General features: G+C 36.6%; 1 long non-coding RNA gene across 1 annotated transcript; it reads right to left on the reverse strand.

The window, feature by feature from the left end:
* Positions 1-12358: 12358 nt before the first annotated feature.
* On the reverse strand, positions 12359-13564 carry LOC127989766 (uncharacterized). Its single transcript, XR_008162894.1, has 3 exons — positions 13368-13564; positions 12697-12851; positions 12359-12498 (listed from the first exon to the last, which is right to left on the reverse strand). It is a non-coding gene; the product is annotated as an uncharacterized LOC127989766 (long non-coding RNA).
* Between the last annotated feature and the right edge of the window lie 340 nt (positions 13565-13904).

The following is a 13904-nucleotide window of genomic DNA, read 5'->3' on the forward strand; positions in this document are numbered from 1 at the left end:
TAATTGTGAGTGTAGTTGCATCTGTTCAAAGGTGCATTTTTATTCATTAGCTTGGGTTAAACTAATTTTACTTTGTTGGATCAGCAGCTATGCTAATGATGTCTGTATTTTGTTTCTATGTTTCGCCACGGGATTTACATCCCGTGGTAACTAGGATTTAAACAAGCTCCAGTTTGGATCCAGAACACCTGAGAAGAGATGATGCTGACCCTCAGAGCACCCCAAATGATGCTAACCTTGAATCAACAAACAGAACTAACAATTATTGCTAAATGTGTGACTGAATCATATAATAACTTAATTAATAATATTGATAGTTCATCGTCTAGCAGACTACGTCTTGTATTATTATTATTTTTTTTATTTTTTTCTAAAATCCTGTCAAATGTGCACAAACTACTAGCTACTACTAAATATTGTAGAAACATAATTTTCTGTAAAGTTGCTTTGTAACGATTTATTTAGTAAAAAGCGCTATACAAATAAACTTGAATTGAATTGAATTGAATCATTTAGCCACCTTTTAAATTAAAAGTCCAACTTAATCACTTAAATAATAAAACCACAGTTTCAGCCTCAGATTAGTGAGTTTCAAAACCAGCTTACTCCTACACAGCTCATCTTTCTGTGGTCGAATAAATATGAATATGCTTATATTAACTGTTCAGCTTCCTGCACCTCTTATCACCTTCTTTTAGGAGCATTAGTCATCAGATCCTCTACCGCAGGTGTCAGGTTGGTCACAGGCATTTTAAGTGCAAAATTAAGTTCTGCTAAAAACAAGCTCTAACACAGTTCATTGTTTTAACAGCATTTCAAAAGTGATGTCTGAGTGGGTGAGTTATTTACTCATATGTAATAATTTCAAGTAAAAAAAAAAAAAAAAAAAGGTTTGGAGAGACTGAAACGTACAATATGGATGTATTGACAACATCTAAAATGTAAACATTGTTATGCTTTGACAGTAAAATAAATTTAAAATATGTACAAATCTTATATATCATATTTGTATCACATTTTTTTTTACATTTTACGCATACATTTTAATTTCCTAACCCTTCCCACAAACCTAAACATTACAATTTTGTATGTAAATATATTTATAATAATACTACTACTACTCCTACTAATAATAATCACAATGGACACAGATGTGTAGGAAAATTATGATTTTACTAAAAAGATAGCATAAAAAAAGTATAAAGAAAACCATGACAGACAGATGACAAATCAGCAAAAATTTCAAAAGCGGTTTTGACAAGTATAGTCCAAATGACAATGTGTTTCAGTCAAAGTCTTCTCTGGCAGAATACAGAATACAATAGTTCAGCGAGAGGACCAGAACAAAATTTAAGGTGTTAAGTGTTAAAAATATTATCCAGATCCACTCTGTGAATGTACACATTTCCCATTCAAACTTGGGTTTATTCTAATTCAAAGCAAATAAAATAAATATTACATGATAAATAATGGCTAAACGAGTACAGAAATGGTGTTCATTATAAGGTTTTAAAGTAAAGTCTTGTTTATCATTAAAGGGGGGGTGAAATGCTCGTTTTCACTCAATATCCTGTTAATCTTGATTACCTATAGAGTAGTACTGCATCCTTCATAACTCCAAAAAGTCTTTAGTTTTATTATATTCATAAGAGAAAGATAGTCTGTACCGATTTTTCCCGGAAAAACACGAGTGGCTGGAGGCGTGACGTGTGGGCGGAACTAAAGAATCACGAGCGCCAGTAGGCTTTTGAGTTGAGCGCGTCTGGAAGCTGTGACACCGTGAGGACAAAACCAACCAAAACAAACCATGGCTAACAGTCAGATTCAGCATATATTTATGATTCAGAATCAGATCCAGAGGCTGAAATTGAACAAGAGCAGCATCAGCAATCAGTCTCTATGTGGTATGTACTGAAACTGTATATATTTGCTTAGCGGTTTTGGAAAATGACTAAGATCCACTTTGTCGTCTTTTTTTTTTTTAAGCTGTACATGTGTAAAGTGCAGTTTGATGACAACATCGCATGTTGTTTACTTGATGTGCTTACGCGCTGATAGCTAAGTTAATAACACAGAGATATTTCAAGCAGTTTTACTCACCGCATGCGATTCCAACACACAATCGTGACCCTTTTTCGTTGGGACTGCATTATCTTTAAGAAATAAACGATGTGCAAATCCGGCGTCAAACTGGACCTTGTTTGCAAAACAAGCATCTTCGAAATGCAGGGGAACAAGCACAAACACTTGCACAACTCCGTTGATGCTCTGTAAAAATAAACTCCATCCACTGGTCCCTTAATGCTGTTTCTCTTTTGGTAATCTGTGCAGGGTTGTCTTGCCCTGGCAACCAAAAACACACTCCTTTTGTGACATTTCGCGACGCTCTCGCTCTGATCAGTGAAATGTCTATGCTGCTCAGCCTCGCTATACGGGAGCGTGCGCTCTTCCGGCAGAAGTGCCCTCAAGACCCATATAAGGAAATTTCGCTCCATCTAACGTCACACAGAGCCATACTCGAAAAAAAAGCTTTCCGAAACTTGTGACAAACCGGAAGTAGTATTTTTGGAACAGAAATACTCCTTCAAACGTACAACTTAATTTTTGCATGGGAATCCAACTCTTTAACAGTGTAAAAAACTCAGTATGAATGAAATAGCATTTCACCCCCCCCCCCCCCCCTTTAAGTAATTCTTCTAATTAAAGGCTTTTTGTGCTTCACAAAAACAACATTGCATTTGTTTATCTATGTTACAGGTTTGTTTTGGGTTTTGTTTTAATCTGTGACTGGGTGGCATGAAATTATTTCTGCACAGCATGGAATTCATTTTTACCCTGACTTGACAGTAGAACTACAGTATGTGTCCTGTCGCAGCTTTGCTAAGCCAGACATTGAGTATTTTTAGGTATGTTGTACTATGTGGGATACCAGTGTAATTGGTTGACTGGAATAGTTTTATTTGGAGAGCTGTCACACTGCTTGCACGCTCCTCACACTTTATGTCTTTACCATTTCTTTATCCGTCTGACCTGTCATTTTTGCCTTCTTTCTCTCGTTATGACCCATCAGATCATCAGAGACGAGGCAGAACTTCGCTTTTCCTGTCTCTATGCATATATACAAAATTGAATAACTAGATTTTCACATTTTCTTAAAGAAAAGATACTTGTTTGTGCCAACATTGCTGGCCCAAGTCAGAGTCCTGAATCCAGAGTTCCATGGCAACCAAAGACAAATCATCTGATAACACTGGTTTTATTGCTCAGAGGAATGTGGGCAGACCATCTCTCACTCCATTCCCATAGGAAAGACACATAATGCCCATAAAATGGACTCAAATCTCTTCAATTAGCACGCCCGCTTTTAGCCCGACAGTGGAAATGCGGCATTTGACTCCTTAGAGGTGTGACCTTCACATAGCTCCACATAAAGGCATCACATCAGTGATCCGCTTAGCTTTTTTTTTTATTTTGATCTCTTCTCTCATCACCTTCCACTTCTGGTTCCTGGCAGGCCTCAACTATCAAAATTTATCAATCAAAATACTTTCAAATAATGTATAACTTTAACTACATTACACCATTTGTGTTTAGATTGGTTTTGACCTGGAAGTGATATACACTCACCTAAAGGATTATTAGGAACACCTCTTAATTTCTCAATGTAATTATCTAATCAACCAATCGCATGGCAGTTGCTTCAGTGCATTTAGGGGTGTGGTCCTGGTCAAGACAATCTCCTGAACTCCAAACTGAATGTCAGAATGGGAAAGAAAGGTGATTTAAGCAATTTTGTGGCATGGTTGTTGGTGCCAGACTGGCCGGTCTGAGTATTTCACAATCTGCTCAGTTAATGGGATTTTCATGCACAACCATTTCTAGGGTTTACAAAGAATGGTGTGAAAAGGGAAAAACATCCAGTATGTGGCAGTCCTGTGGGCGAAAATGCCTTGTTGATGCTAGAGGTCAGAGGAGAATGGATTGACTGATTCAAGATGATAGAAGAGCAACTTTGACTGAAATAACCACTCGTTACAACTAGGGATGTCAAATTTCGATTATTTCCATGATCGATCGTCGTTTAAATTAACGATCAATTAATCGATTAATCGTTAACCATAATACTGCAAAATGCGTCTATTGCAGGCACGCAGTCAGCGGTATGACAGGATGTGCAAAAGCCATACACACACACAAAACGCTTTCTCACTTGAATTAAAGAGGTTTTAGTCTGAATAAAATGCTAGTAGCAGGATTATAAAATGAATAGATGCGATTATGATCATTTGATAAAATGAAGAGAGCGCGCCATACTTTTGAGGTCATTTTACTTTGTTGACAGTTTCCAATCCCGCACGGAGAACGCTGAATGCGCCTCTTTAAATGGTTTTGTGGTGCTCGTTGTTGTATTTTAAAGCACAATTGCAATGTTTTCAACTGACATTATTGTATAAAATTATCCGAAATGTGGAGCGCGTGTGACTGCGCTGCACATTAAGTGAACTACATCGGGGCTGCTGCACCAAAACACAGTTGCTCACATTAATTTGATCCTGCTGGATTCTGACCTAGAAAATGTCAGATTTTTAAAAATCCGGCATACAGCGCATTAGATCGTGACAGTGCATGCGTGCAGACGAGGATGAGCGAGCGCGGCTTTGGCTAGATTTATTTGGAGGTTATTGCTCATGTCTCATTCGGCACAAATCGAAATGTTTCCATATTCGCAATGTATTTGAATGTTAAACTATTATTTATAATGTAAACTAGGCTTGTACTTAACACGCATTCGCATATAGACGGAAAAGATGATCCTCTTCATATGAGCAAAAACGTCCTTGGCATAACAGCAGAGTGGACCGGTATACTACGGTCTATTTAAACTGACCAGTGTAACCTTTTAATATTTAGTTGACATTTTATTTTGATAATGAACAGACTGCGATGTAAGTTTGAATCGCTAGAATATACGTGTGCAGCAGGCTCCGGGGCGATCGAAACAGCTGAGACATTAAAAAATATATATATTTTCCGCAAAAGTGTTTACTTTCATTTGTGCACACTCACAATAAAAACAGAAGATTTGTGCTCTTGTAAAATAAAGCAAACAAACAGAATGCGTTGTCATCCTTTTTTTTTTTTTTTGTGAACTTATGGAGCGCCCACACTTCTGTTTTAAATCCGTTAATCTTAATTAGCCTATTTAAGTCGGATATATTTCGCATAGCCTATTTAAAAAAAACAAACAAAAAAAAAAACATGAAAACAAATTGTTATTTTTATGTTGGGCCTATTACTTAGTAGGCTATAAATTTTCCTTAAAGCATCCCATTTTGTCCCAGGGCTTAGAACCTGTGCCCTAGTCAGGTCCATGCAGAAACTTGTGAACGATGCTCGGCGTCACCGTTTAGTGACAGCAGTGAATGCTCCAGGAATGTGTCGGTCACAGCGCCTATTAATCGCTGTTTTGAATCCAGCAATTATTTATTTAGAAATGATAAGATCTGATTATGACAAGTGTGGTATAAAAGCTTTGTTTATTAGAGGAATAATAGGTTAACTGGAAAATGTTAGATCGCGACCATGCTTTTGGACCCCATAGTCTTCATTTACGCGGATTTGTTCTGGTTTGCCGGTTGGTCACGAATTTCCACAAATTCAGTATATTTAGGCATCGTTTCTTTTCCTAAATCTTCATAGTCTAACCCTCTAATTTCCCAGGTTTATTTTATTATCTTTCGCTTTTAATAACTCTTTTCGCATCTCTTACTGTGGTAAACATGGGAAGGGAAATTAAAGATTTCATGAATAAAGAATTCGTTCGATTTATTAATTTGTTCCCTTATTTCACTTAAATCATGGGTTATTTAGGGAACAAAATTAATGAAACATGGACACTTGCCACATTAATAATTCGTAGGAATGAATTAACAAGTTGTAGGAATGAATAGACTACCTGTCCTGTCACTGTGTCCCGCAGCCCTGCAAAGGGCACGATATGAAACAGTTATCTGATGAAATGATTAGTAACTACATTTCTATTGCATTTAATGTTGAAGAACTTTTATGTTGTTTCTATTTTAATGTACTTTAAAGTTTAAATCACATTAAAAGCTTAATTTGTACATTGTGAATGAATGATGATGCTTTTATATATCGTCACCGTCACTCACAGCCGCTCGCACGTGTTGAGTGCGCATGAGCCGCACGCAGCCCAACATTGAATCGGTTAACCGACCATCGATAGCCTTAATCGATTGCATCTCTTATCGACAATTAATCGATCATCGATTAATCGTTGACATCCCTAGTTACAACCGAGGTATACAGCAAAGCATTTGTGAAGCCACAACACGCACAACCTTGAGGCGGATGGGCTACAACAGCAGAAGACTCCACCGGGTACCATCATCTCCACTACAAATAGGAAAAAGAGGCTAAAATTTGCTCGAGTTCACCAAAATTGGACAGTTGAAGACTGGAAAAATGTTGCCTGGTCTGATGAGTCTCGATTTCTGTTGAGACATTCAGATGGTCACCAGATCTCAACCCAATAGAGCATCTTTGGGATGTGGTGGAATGGGAGCTTCATGCCCTGGATGTGTATCCCACAAATCTCCATTAACTGCAAGATGCTATCCTATCAATATGGGCCAACATTTCTAAAGAAATCTTTCAGCACCTTGTTGAATCAATGCCACGTAGAATTAAGGCAGTTCTGAAGGCGAAAGGGGATCAAACACAGTATGGTGCTCCTAATAATCATTATTTATATGTATATATATATATATATATATATATATATATATATATATATATATATATATATATATATATATAATTATTTTATTTTTGTTGCTTGCTTGTTTGTTTGTTTGTTTTATGAAAACATTGGTGAAGTCATCCTCTTATTTGTCGTCTGACTTTATGTCTTTATTATAACACTGGGTCTACATGCTCAGTATAGTTCACTGATTCATTGCTGTACGCATTTGTATTTTTGCTTTTGTATTTGTAAGGAACATCAGGCTCTGGATGAACTAATCAGACTGGATGTGGAAACAGACAACACTTCCAAACAACATTTCACTTTGTTTTCTTATCGTCAGGAAGCCTCACACTGTGCTGCAGGTCTTTGTGCAGCAAAAATGTGTCTGTTCAGCAATTTGCTGTTTTTGCATAATCCACAGTCATCCCATTCTGCTCAACAGCCTAAGCAATTGTTTAAATGCATAGGTTTATGAGGAGGTAAACTGTAAAATACTATAATAAAGGGAGAAGATAAAATAGGGCTGGGTATATATTCACTTTATAATTGGCAAAACAAACAAACGTATACAGTTGTGGACAGACACAAGTCAGGAATTGATGATAATAATAATAATAATAATAATAATAATTATATATATATATATATATATATATATATCTCGAGGGTTGTCTTCAATGAGCCAAAAAAAGCTCACGTTACTCCTCTCCTCATCAGGTTACACTGGCTACCAGTAGCCGCTCGCATCAAATTCAAGGTACTAATGCTTGCCTACAAGATGACCACTGGCATGGCACCGACATACCTAAACTCACTGGTTAAATCTTATGTGCCCTGCAGAAGTTTGCGCTCTGCAAGTGAACGACGCCTTGTCGGGATCACTCTCACGATCGCTCTCCTGGACTGCGCCCAGCTGGTGGAATGACCTTTTTGCCAGCACTTAAATGGTTAGTTCACCCAGATAGCAAAATTATGTAATTAATAACTTACCCTCATGTTGTTTAAAACCTGTAAGACCTCCGTTTATCTTTGGAACACAGTTTAAGATATTTTAGATTTAGTCCGAGAGCTCTCAGTCCCTCCATTGAAGCTGTGTGTACTGTATACTGTCCGTGTCCAGAAAGGTAAAAAAAAACATCATCAAAGTAGTCCATGCGACATCAGAGGGTCAGTTAGAATTTTTTGAAGCATCGAAAATACATTTTGGTCCAAAAATAGCAAAAAAACGACTACTTCATTCAGCATTGTCTTCTCTTCCGTGTCTGTTGTGTGAGAGAGTTCAAAACAAAGCAGTCTGGATATCCGGTTCGCGAACGAATCATTCGGTTCACCAAATCGAACTGAATCGTTTTAAACGGTTCGCATCTCTAATACGCATTAATCCACAAATGGCGTAAGCTGTTAACTTTTTTAATTTGGCTGACACTCCCTCTGAGTTCAAACAAACCAATATCCCGGAGTAATTTATGTACTCAAACAGTACACTGACTGAACTGCTGTGAAGAGAGAACTGAAGATGAACACCGAGCTGAGCCAGATAAGAAGAATCAAGGAGATGATGATACTGCGCATGTGTGATTCAGCGTGAAGCAGACCGACCACTGATCTATAATATAGAACTGCATTGCTCATGACGTCATTCAAGTGAAGCCGCCGCACCGCCATATTGGTAATCCCTAGTGTGTGTAAACGTTCTATTGAATTAAAGGGATATTGTATGATTTTAATGAGAACACGTCACCTAAAAAGTCAGCGTTTATAAATCTGAAGTATTTCTGTACATTATTACAATGCAAACACCCTAGGCATGTAAACGGTTATTTTTTTAAAGGTCGCGAATTTCCCCTACTTATTAAAAAGCTACGTTCATTACAGTAGCGAACATGAACACGATAAACATCAGACGGACATGACCTCAACATATATACCAAACTACAAACTGCTCATTCTGAAATCTGAATATATTCAGAGAAATAAATGACTATATACAGTACGGATTTAAAGACATAAAGCTTTATTTTCCAGACAGTAAGTTAAGCTTTTCATTAATAGAGCAACATTAACAACATAATTGTATTATCCATTGTAATATATTCAAATCCATTTCCGATACTAGTACGTTCATGTTTAACACTTCCTGAAAAATTATGTTCATAAAAAGCTATATTTTGTGTGGGATCAGTTGCGTGCGCAGCAGACACACCCACCTAAACAATTTGAATATATCACTTAAACTGCCCCAAAAGACCATAAACACTGCAGATAACATCTGAAGTAAAGATGAATTTACATACACATAACATGAAAATGAATCCCATTTGACTGATTTGCTTCAAAATCAGTTAGTTTAGGACAGCGGTTTGAATGTAACTCAATGGTCCTCTCTGCTGGTAGGGATTAGCAAAATGGCTGATCGAACACTTCCGGTGGCTTCACTGTCTGTTGGCAGTTTAGAATGCGTTGAGCAATCCAGTTATATATATAGATCAATGAGACCGAAACACAGAGCATCTGAACCGAATTGAATCTTTTGGTGATTGATTCTGGACTGATTCTGTGCTAGAGTTATGAGTGCCGGTAAACCGAAGGCTTGAATCAAGGGCAATCATCGCAAATGATGCCATTACGTAGAGTGCAAAAGAACCGGTGAACCGTTTTCTTCAATCGGTTTATTGAATCGAACTGTCCGAAAGAACTACTGGTGATCCGAAAACCGATGCAACCAGTTTTTGACTCGTGAACGAGTCAGTCTTTTGTTCGTTATCGGAACTCTGACCTGCCCCACCCCCCACACAGACGCTCTGGTTAGTAATTGTTGTGATAGCATCATGTAGAAGAGACTGAAATTATTAGTGTGTGTCATCTTTTTTATTACTTGGATGAATGATAAAAGACGTGTAGATATGATGTTTTTTCTCTTTCGAAAATTAACCATGGTTTTAGTGTGGTAAAGTGTAGTAACCATGGTTTTTGTGGTGTATTGATTACTATAAGCAAAACCATGGTTTTACATACTGGTTTAGAAAAACCATGGTTATTTTGTGTTTACCATGATTTCACTACAGTAACCCTGTTTTGTTTTGTTTTGTTTGTAACTGAAGTAAAACCATTGTTAATTTTAGTAATGGTTAAACTGTAATGTCTTAACAGTATTTCGCGTTTGCATGTTGTGGTTATACATTGTTTACCGTGTAGTTGTGGGCCCTGTTTGGTTACAACATAACCAATGTGTAAATGTGATTGTTTTTAAAATGTGTTGTCTGATCTGTATTTTAAAGTTGCAAATTGTTTCTGTGTAGTTGTAGCCCCAGTTAAATAACTAGTACTATGTTCATTTTTATAAATGCTTTCTATCTTTTCAAAGTACATATAGAGTCAGAGAACCTCATGACTCAACCTTTAATCCAGGCGACTCTACAATATCTGAGGAATCTGAAATTTCGTAAGCAATGTACACATAAGTTTAATTCTGTACCAAAACATGTTGTATAAATTAAATATAGTTCAATTTTTTTTTTTTTTTTTTTTTACTTTAGGTTTGTGCAGAGGACAATGTATGGTGATAACAAATTCATTGTGTTTGAAACCTGCCAGCGTGAGCTGTTTGCCACATGCCCGATATGTAAACACAAGTGTGATGTAAGTCTACGCCGGATTGGTACATATGTGGCATTCCTCCAGCTTTGCCCCAAGTGCAGTTACCATAAGCAATGGGAGAGCAAAAGGTAAGCATGAAACGTTTTGTTGTACCACACAATTCTAAGTTATGATCTTTACATAATACTTCAACTTTTCTCATAGATTTGCAAAGGCATGCAATTACAGATTTTCACATATGAAACATTCCGGAGACATTGTAGGAGCTTCCTAGAGCCTGCCATAATCCACAAATGGAAAAGTGACCAACAAAAACTTGGCCTTGCCAGAGATATGCGTGCTGACTCACCTGGTAACAGTTTTTTATTTTGTAGAAGACAATGAAAACAAGATTTGAAGATTGAAAATGTACACATTATTCATGGTCTAATGAAATTTTAAAATCTATCTTGTGTTTAATTTAGGACATTCAGCCAAATATGGGAGTTACACGTTGATGCACACAGAGAGCAGCACTATTTTGGACATACAACTTTTTCAGGTGGGTCAGCTTTTTAAAAATAAAATCATGAACAACTTCTTTTCTATTTTCCACAAGTTTATAATTTCTCTATTTAATGACTGATGTTACTGTGTTGTATACCTAGAGTAATGAAGTCGGCGGTAGTTACCATATGGAGAAAGAGGGCCTAAAGAGATGTCTTGATCATCTAGAGTCAAGTGGCTTAACAGTCGACTACATTGTGACTGACCGCCACACTCAGATACAGAAATATTTGAGAGAATGCAGCATTATTCAGTTTTATGATATGTGTTGCATTTTGAGAAAGGTATTTTTTTTTTTTACTACATAATTTAGTTTAGTTAATAGTTATACTTTTTAAATACTCGTTTACCTCATTGAATCAGGTCTGTCAAAGAAGCTTGAGCAACTATCAAAAAACAAGGAGTGTATAGTTTTGAAGAAGTGACTTTGTAGCATAAGGAACCATGTCTACTGGAGTTCTTCAAATTCTACAACAGGACCAGAGAAGGTGGCTAAGTGGACATCCATTGTGAATCACATTCAGAATGTTCATGTACACGACAGCCCCATCTTCCCAAAGTGTGCCCATCCAGACCGTGTGTCCAAGAATGCTGCGAAATGGTTTAATCCAGGTATTTAAATAAGTTTTATGTTTTTTTTTTTTTTTTTATCAAATTCAAGACATTTATTGTTAGGCCATACTATACCCCTGATAATATATATGCAAAAATGCATTTGCTACTCCACCATCACATGCATGGAATTTACTTTACTACATTGTCATTACATATAAGAATCGCTGGAACTCCACAAAGTTGAGAAGGTTCTCTGCAACAAGAGGGTTCTCAAAGATGTGGCAAAGTTAAGCCACCACTTTCAGACATCATCGCTGGAGGCTTTCCACAGCTTGATACTGAAGTTTACACCCAAAAATGTAGTGTTTCCTTTCATGGGAATGTTGTGCAGGTAATAAATTATTATTATTTTTTTTTTTATTGCATTATGTAGGGAACCTGTGATTTATGGGCTAATTTGTTTTTTGCAGATTGTTCCTAGCAGTTCTACACCATAACGAGAACATTGGTCGAGAACAAGCAACAACTGCAAATGGGAAACCAGTGTTCAAAGTGGTGTTTCCCAAGTCTAAGAAGGGAGAACCCATTGCAAGGCCATTGAAAACAGAGCCTACATACAGTATTTTTCTAAACTTTTTATTGTAAACATTTTTATTTCAAATAAACATAAAATAAATAAAATTCCTTTTTTTTTACAAATATTTTCAAGATTACGTTGATGACCTAATGAGGCTCGTCTTCGAGGAGGTTATAGTAGACCCTGCACCTTTTGTTGAGGAGCTACAGGCAATTCCTGTTCCCATGGCCATTTCTGCCGAGTTCGAGAGACCCTCGAAGGAGGAAACAATTGCTCGCCATGTATCCCGGTTCAGTCAAGAGGTGGCCGAAAGCCGACATAGTGACCAGCCAGATCTGGAAACTCCTGGCATATCCGGGATACAACACAGGAAGGAATGACCACTCTGACATGTCGGCCTAAGAAGCCCCAGCACCAGCTAACAAAGCTCCGATATGCCAAATGTCGGAATTGCCTATTTTTCAAAGAGAAGACATTCTTACTAAATTTCTATTTGTAAATAAAAAATATATCTTTTTACATATAAAGTTTATTTCATTACAAGTTTTCAAGTCATTTCAAGTCATTGATTGTCCTTTAGAGGCAATTAAAGTTGTTGTTTTATTCAATTTCTATATTTCATTAGTCCTGCTAATTCTCATAACAAACTTACTCCTCTCTTGTTCGGCGTCTTAATGGACCATAGTCACTTCTATATATATTATGAATGTTCTGGAAGGTATACGGATTGAGACAGTTTGCTTCAAAGCCTGGATGCAGGATCATGCAGATTGGAGGCACTGGAATCTGTTGATTTCTTCTTATTACCTAATAAGAAAAATATAAATTAAGACAATTTTACTCTATAAAGTAGTATTAATGAAATTTAAATTAACTGGTAACATTTCTAAATATTATTTTTTTAAGATAACAGAATATTATAGAATATTAAAATATTTGGCAAGGCATGTTTATTTATATAGCATACACATAGAGGTAATTTAAAGTGGTGAAAATGGAAACTATTTACACAGAGAAAAGGTAGGTAAAAATCTAAATAAAAATAAAGACATATGAAGAGTTTGGTTTTAAAAATACATAACCTTAATATGAATAAAACTGAAGTTGGTTTGTTTTGATCTAAGTTAAGCATTCATAACTAATAACAAATACGGCTAGTACAACATAAACATTTTAAAACTGAGCAATCACGTTTTGGAACCAAACTCTACACATTATACTGTATCATGGGTGTCAATGTCACAACATTACAACTAGTATACATAAAATAAGCGTCCAAAGGAAAATATGTAATTACAATATAAAAGTATATAATCATACTACCTGTTGTACTTCCTGACAGCAAAGGTTTTCAGACTCGGTGGGCATTCTGTGACAGTTCCCAAACGTGCACCTTAATAAGTAAATCGTCATAAACGAGTGCAAGAAAGCGACATTGCTTTATCACGTAATTTACCACATACAAAGTTTAAACTTGCCACTGAGAAACGTCCTGGTCAATTCGTTGATTTAATTGTGTGGCCGGTTGAACGACTTTGTCTGTTTCCTCTTCAGATTCTGGCTCATATTTATAAGGCAAAATAGATGCCATAGTATTTATGCACTGTAATAATACCCTATCTAAAAACATCCAAAGGTGAGCTATGGGCGTTTCGTTTTACAACACGTACATGCGGAACAAACAATCAAAACTGACTATGTCAGTTGACCAATCAGAACACAGTATGCTACCGAAAGGTGGGGTTTAAGGAAACTGAATCTTTTGAACAGCTTCACACGAACCGTTTGGGGATCTCTAAGAATTGAGGTAATTTTAAAACAATATTTTGACAAAATGACAATGTTTTTTAACCTTGCATG

The sequence above is a fragment of the Carassius gibelio genome, chromosome A5, assembly GCF_023724105.1.
Source record: "Carassius gibelio isolate Cgi1373 ecotype wild population from Czech Republic chromosome A5, carGib1.2-hapl.c, whole genome shotgun sequence".
Classification (NCBI taxonomy): domain Eukaryota; kingdom Metazoa; phylum Chordata; class Actinopteri; order Cypriniformes; family Cyprinidae; genus Carassius; species Carassius gibelio.